Raw genomic sequence first — 7,274 nt, 5'->3', positions numbered from 1 at the left:
CAGAGAGAGGGGAGGCAGAGAGAGAGAGTATCCCAAGCAGGCTCTATGCTCAGTATGGAGCCCGATGCGGGGCTCAATCCCACGACTGCAAAACCACGACCTGAGCAGATATCAAGAGTCGGACACTCAACCGACTGAGCCACCCAGGCGCTCCAACCATAAAATATATTTTAAAGAACAATAAGCTCATTCTGATTCTTTGAAAAATTTAATAAGGTAAACATGTACCAAAGCTAATTAGGAAAAAAAAAGGAGAGAAAAGGCATCCTGAAAATAGAATGAAAAGGGAGAAATAACTACAGATAACATTTACTTTAAAACATTTATAGAATATTGTAAACAATTACCCATTAACTCAAGACCTGGTTGGTATCACCTGAATCTGCATATCAATCTTAGCATCACTAAAGATCAGATGATAGACGTTATGTCTGTCAACAAGAATACATGGCAATGGGAAGCACACAACACCACCTATGAAGAATGACCACAAAAAAAAAAATTGAACCTAAATTTAATCCAGCATCCAGATATAGGTCACATTTACATGAAATACGAATAATGGGAAATCAAATTAGACGACTTCATGATGGGGGCACCTGGGTGGCTCAGTCGGTTAAACGTCCAACTTCGGCTCAGGTCATGATCTTCTGGTTCATGGGTCCGACCCCTGTGTCAGGGTCTGTGCTGTCAGCTCAGAACCTGGAGCCTGCATCGGATTCTGTGTCTACCTCTCTCTCTTCCCCTCCCCAACTCATGCTCTATCTCTGTCTCTCAAAAAATAAATAAATGTTAAAAAACAAAGAAGGCTCCATGATGGAAAAAAGTCAATTGAATCCAGGTTGTGGAACATTCTACAGAGCCAATGACCAGAATTCTCCACGAAATCAATTTCATTTTAAAAAGAGAGGAAAAAATAAATAAAATAAAATAAAATAAATAAAAAGGGAGGAAACTGTTATGACTGGAAACCGATACAAGGTGTGGACTTTTTTTCTATATCCCTGCTTGCTTTCCCCTGGATTATTTCAAAGCAAATTGCAGACACCATGTGTATTTAATGTTACTCCCCCACATAAGGATGTCTTTGAAAATAATGACTATAATATCATTATCACACTTAAAAATTTTACAATTCCAGCTTAACAGCAAATATCCAGTGTTCAAATCTCCCCAAGTGTATCATAGTTTTTTTAATGTTCATCCATTTTTGAGAGACGGAAAGAGAGAGTGCATGCATGCACAAGCGGGGGAGGGGCAGAAAGAGAGGGAGACAGAATCTGAAGTGGGCTCTGTGCAGACAGCCCTATGCAGGGCTCAAACTCATGAACCGCGAGATTCTGACTTGAGCCAAACTCTTAGACACTTAACTGACTGAGCTACCCAGGTGTTCCATGTATCACACATTTTTAAGTGAATTGTTTGAATCATGATACAGATAAGGCTCTCACATTCTGGTTGGTTGATAGCTTTCTTAAATTTCTTAATCTATAGTACTTACCCACCTCTTTTATCCCTCCTTGCATGTATTTGTTGATGAGAAGAGATAGTCTTGAAGAAGTTCAAAATTAATGTACTTGGAATGAATTTCCAAATGCATCCCATGGTGTTAGTTCACATGTTCCTCTGTTTTCTACATTTCTGGTAAATTGATCTATTGATAAGATTCTGATTCAACTTTTTGTCACAAATGCTTCAGAGGTGGTGTGACCAATGTGCTTTCATCAGGATGGGATGTTAGATTGTCATTTTTTGTGATTTTTATCAGTAACTGGTGGTTATTGCCTAGTTACACTAACTCAAAATGGTTCGCAAAGTAATGATTTTCTATCACTCTTCTTCACTTGTTAGAAAAACACTTTTATTAAGAAAACTCTTCTCTCATCAATTATTCTGTTATCTTTGGTAAAAAAAAAATCATACAAGAACAGCAGAATAAATGTTTGATTCTTCCCCTTTATTTAAGCAAATTTTAAATTAATGAAGTGGTTTACGAGCATCTCCAAATGTGACCTAAGAGTTGTTTTTGTATCAATATGAACTCTTAGATTTAAACATATTCAATGTGCTTCAAACCATTGCAGTTATCCCTAATGATGTTCAAATTGTCCCATCTTTCACCAGTGGAAGCTTCTTCATTTGGTTTCTGAGTTCTTTTGACATGACTATAGTAGCTTTTGAAAACTTGCTGGCTAGCTGGAATAACAAGATGGTCTGATATCATCTCACACACTTCTTTCTACAGTCCTAAAATCACTCATTTTACAAAGGATCCCTGATTGCTCTTAGTGGGCAATGATATATATATAGGCTCCCCTCCGGACACTAGGAATTCTCAATGCCACTGCACTGACTATTGCTTCTAAGTCTTTTCCACATGTTTCTCCATTATGACTTTGAATTTTTTTTAGTTTGTTGAGACTTATTTTGTGGCCTCACATGTTATCTATTCTGGAAAATGTTCCAAGTGCACTTGAAAACAATGTGTCTTCTGCTGTTTTAGGATGGAATGTTCTGAATATATCTATTAGATCCATCTGGTCCAGTGCGTCATTCAAAGCCACTGTTTCCTTTTTCATTTTCTGTTTGGAGTATCTGTCCATTGACGTAAGTGGGGTGTTAAAGTCTCCTATTATTTTTGTATTACTATAAGTTAGTTCTTTTATGTTTGTTATTAACTGTTTTATGTATTTGGGTCCTCCCATGTTGGATGCATAAATCTTTACAAGTGTTATATCTTCTTGTTGGATTGTCCCCTTTATTATTATATAGTGTCCTTCTTTGTCTCTTGTAAAGTCTTTGTTTTAAAGTCTATTTTGGGGGCGCCTGGGTGGCGCAGTCGGTTAAGCGTCCGACTTCAGCCAGGTCACGATCTCGCGGTCCGTGAGTTCGAGCCCCGCGTCAGGCTATGGGCTGATGGCTCGGAGCCTGGAGCCTGTTTCCGATTCTGTGTCTCCCTCTCTCTCTGCCCCTCCCCCGTTCATGCTCTGTCTCCGTCTGTCCCAAAAATAAATTAAAAAAAAAAAATAAAGTCTATTTTGTCTGAGATAAGTATTGCAATCCCAGCTTTCTTTTAACATCCATTTACACGATAGATATTTCTCCGTCCCCTCACTTTCAATCTGCAGATGTCTTTCAGTCTGAAATGAGTCTCTTGTAGGCTGCACATAGATGGGTCTTGCTTTTTTCATCCATTCAGTCATTCTATGTCTTTTGATGGTTCTCAAAGCCTAAAATGTATACTCTCTCATCCTTTTACAGAGAAAGGGCCATAGAGAATTGTTCAGAATATATAAATCCATACATTAAATATTTAGCTTCATTATTAACATTCTATATAGTACTTAACTAAATTATGCCCATTATCTATTAGAACCCAGTTATAAAGATATATTGATAATTCAGTTTGATTAGCATGAATTCAGCAGACTAATTAATAGTTCAGTAAGCATATCTTTCTACTATGTATTATACCCGGTGGTCACTGCCCTATATGTCCATGATTCTAAATAACCCTTTTGTATTATCCATAAACAAATTTGCTTTCGAACGTTGTTTGGCGGTAATCTGAAATATTTTACTTTATAAAATCAAATGATTGCTATTTTTATGCTCTCACAAAAACTGATTTTTTTTTTTAAATTTTTTTTTTCCAACGTTTTTTATTTATTTTTGGGACAGAGAGAGACAGAGCATGAACGGGGGAGGGGCAGAGAGAGAGGGAGACACAGAATCGGAAACAGGCTCCAGGCTCCGAGCCGTCAGCCCAGAGCCCGACGCGGGGCTCGAACTCACGGACCGCGAGATCGTGACCTGGCTGAAGTCGGACGCTTAACCGACTGCGCCACCCAGGTGCCCCATCACAAAAACTGATTTTTAAAAATCACTTAACAAAGTCAAATTTTCAAAGGAGTGTATTGGCAGACTTTTTTTAAAAGCAAGTTTTGGATGGACTGCTAATTTTTTTTTTTTGTAGCGCTTAGTTTCAAACATAACTAACAAAAACAGAAATAAAAATAACTTAAAGAAGTATTTGTGTATAACCATTACAGATGACAAAATACAAAAATGAAAGAAATTACAATTCATTTTTAAGACCACAAATTGAAATACTGTCTACAATTTATAATATACATTGCAAAACATCAGAAAGGAAGACAGAACACCTGAAGTCACATGGGGCATCTGGGTGGCTCAGTCAGTTGAGCGTCCAACTTCAGCTCAGGTCATGATCTCGCAGTTTTGTGAATTCGAGACCCACATCGGGCTCTGTGCACAGAGCCTGGAACCCACTTTGAGTCCTGTGTCTCCCTCTCTCTCCGTCCCTCTCCCGCTCGCGCTCTGTCTCTCTCAAAATAAACAAACTTAAAAAAAAGAATATTAAAAAACATTGTAAATTTAAACATAAAACTACAAAACTTTTAGAGGAAAACATGGGAAAAAATCATGGGAGTTTTGTCTTGTGAAGACATGACACTAAAACCATGATCCAAAAAAGAAAAAGCAATCAATAAATTGGACTTCAAAATTAAAACCTGTTGCTTTGTTTAAAAGAACAAAAAGAGGGGCACCTGGGTGGCTCAGTCAGTTAACCATCAGACTTCGGCTCAGGTGGTGATCTCATGGTTCGTGAGTTTGAGCCCCGCATCAGGCTCCCTGGTGTCAGTGCAGAGCTGGCTTCAGATCCTCTGTCCCCCTCTCTCTGCTCAGCCATCAAAATTAAATTAAAGAAAAAATATCCTTTTAAAAAGGAACAAAAAGACTAGGAGAAAATCCTTGCAAACCAAATATATGACAGAAGACCTGTATCTAGCGTAAACAAAGAATTCTCAAAACTCAACAGTTAAAAAACAAACAAACTAGTGCATTACTTACCTTGACTCTTAGCCTGTCAAGGACAGTATCTGGGACCCAGTGTCTACTCCTGTCTCCTGTGCCTGATAACCCATAGCCACTATGTGTGAGTGCACTTCCATTCACATTCACCAGGCTGGTGTCCAAATGGGCAATGCCTGCTGGAAGCTCTATTGCCTGGAACACTGCATCCAGTCCGATGGCCAGATGCGAAGTGACAAGACCCCTGGGGGAGATGACTCCTTCAACACCTTCTTCAGTGAGCCGGGTGCTGGCAAGCATGTGTCCAGGGCAGTGTTTGTAGACCTGGAACCCACAAGCATTGATGAAGTTCTCACTGGCATCTACCGCCAGCTCTTCCACCCTGAGCAGCTCACCACAGGCAAGGGAGATGCCGCCAATAACTATGCTTGAGGGTACTACACCACTGGCAAGGATCAGTGATCAAGGTAAATGATCATTGACCTTGTCTTGGACCAAATTCGGATATTGGCCTACCAGTGCACAGGTCTTCATGGCTTCTTGGTTTTTCCACAGGTTTGGAGGGGAAACTGGTTCCGGGTTCACATCCCTGCTCATGGAATATCTCTCCATCGATTATGGCAAGAAATCCAAGCTGGAGTTCTCCACTTACCCAGCCCCCCAGGTTTCCACTCCTGTGATTGAGCCCTACAACTCCATCCTCACTACCCATACCACCCTGGAGCCCTCTGATTGTGCCTTTATGGTAGACAATGAGGCCATCTATGACATCTGTTTTAGAAACCTCAGTATTGAACGTGCAACCTACACTAACCTTAACTGCCTTATTAGCCAGATTATGTCTTCCATCACTGCTTCCCTTAGATTTGATGGAGGCCTGAATGTTCATCTAACAGAATTCCAAACCAACCGGGTGCCCTATCCCCACATCCACTTCCCTCTGGCCACATATGCCCCTGTCATCTCTGCTGAGAAGTCTACCATGAACACCTGCATGCTTTGGGCCAGCCAATCAGGTGGTGAAATATGATGCTCCCCATGGTAAATATATGGCTTGCTGCCTGTTGCACCATGGCGACATGGTTCCCAAAGATGTCAGTGCTGCCATTGCCACTATCAAGACCAAGTGCAGCATCCAATTTGTAGACTGGTGTCCCACTGGCTTCAAAGTTGGCATTGATTACCAGCCTCTCACTGTGGTACCTGGCGGAGACCTGGCCAAAGTACAGCGAGCTGTGTGCATGCTAAGCAACAGCATAGCCATCGCTGAGGCCTGGACTCACCTGGACTACAAGTTTGACCTGATGTATGCCAAGCATGCCTTTGTTCACTGGTATGTGGGTAAGCGCATAGAGGAAGGAGAGTTTTCTGAGGCCCGTGAGGACATGGCTGCCCTTGAGAAGGATTATGAGGAGGTTGGTTTGGATTCTACTGAAGGAGAGGGTGAAGAGGAAGGAGAGGAATACTAATTACCATTCCTCTCAGCCCCAAAGCATGTCACACTCAGAACTTTAGCTTCAACATTAGCTGACAGTCATTAAACCTTTCTGGTTAGATTGTCTTCACTTTTAACTGTGATCATGTCTCACTTTTCCATGTGTACCTGTCAGATTTTTCCATGATGTCTCAGAGTAAAGGTTTTTAAGAAAGGGGGAAAAAACCAATCCAATTAGAAAAGGATGAGCAAAGGATGTAAAAAGACATTTCACCAAAAAGGATATACAGATAACAAACAAGCATGTGACAATATGTTCTATATTACTGGCTATCAGAGAAATGCAAACTAAGGCCATGATGAGATATCAGCACACACCTAGCTGAATGATTAAATTTTAAAAAATAGTGACAACACCAAATGCTAGGGAGGATGCAGAGAAACTGGGTCACTTATACATTGCTGGTGGGACTGTAAAATGATACAGCCACTCTGGAAAACAGTTTGGCAGTTTCTTATAAAATTAAACATGGATCCAGCAACTTTACTCTTGGGTGTTTATTCCAGAGACATGAAAATTTATGTCCACATAAAAACCTGTCCCCTGATGTTTATAGTAACCAACCCAAATGTTGTACAACAGGTGAATGGTTAAACTATGGTCATACACACCATGGAACACTACTCAGCAATAAAGAGGATTGAACTACTGATACAACAACTTGGATGAACCTCTAGGGACTTCTGAGTGAAAAAATCCATCCCAAGGGGCACCTGGGTGGCGCAGTCGGTTGGGCGTCCGACTTCAGCCAGGTCACGATCTCGCGGTCCATGAGTTTGAGCCCCGCGTCGGGCTCTGGGCTGATGGCTCAGAGCCTGGAGCCTGCTTCCGATTCTGTGTCTCCCTCTCTCTCTGCCCCTCCCCCGTTCATGCTCTGTCTCTCTCTGTCTCAAAAATAAATAAAAAACATTAAAAAAAATTTTTTTTAAATAAATAAATAAA

General features: G+C 40.7%; 1 pseudogene; it reads left to right on the top strand.

The window, feature by feature from the left end:
* Positions 1 to 4,956: 4,956 nt before the first annotated feature.
* On the top strand, positions 4,957 to 6,472 carry LOC131502367 (tubulin alpha chain-like; annotated as a pseudogene).
* Positions 6,473 to 7,274: the final 802 nt, after the last annotated feature.

Source organism: Neofelis nebulosa, chromosome X, assembly GCF_028018385.1.
Source record: "Neofelis nebulosa isolate mNeoNeb1 chromosome X, mNeoNeb1.pri, whole genome shotgun sequence".
NCBI classification, from domain to species: domain Eukaryota; kingdom Metazoa; phylum Chordata; class Mammalia; order Carnivora; family Felidae; genus Neofelis; species Neofelis nebulosa.
Note: the sequence above shows the minus strand (reverse complement) of the source record. Positions and strands in the feature narration are given on the sequence as shown.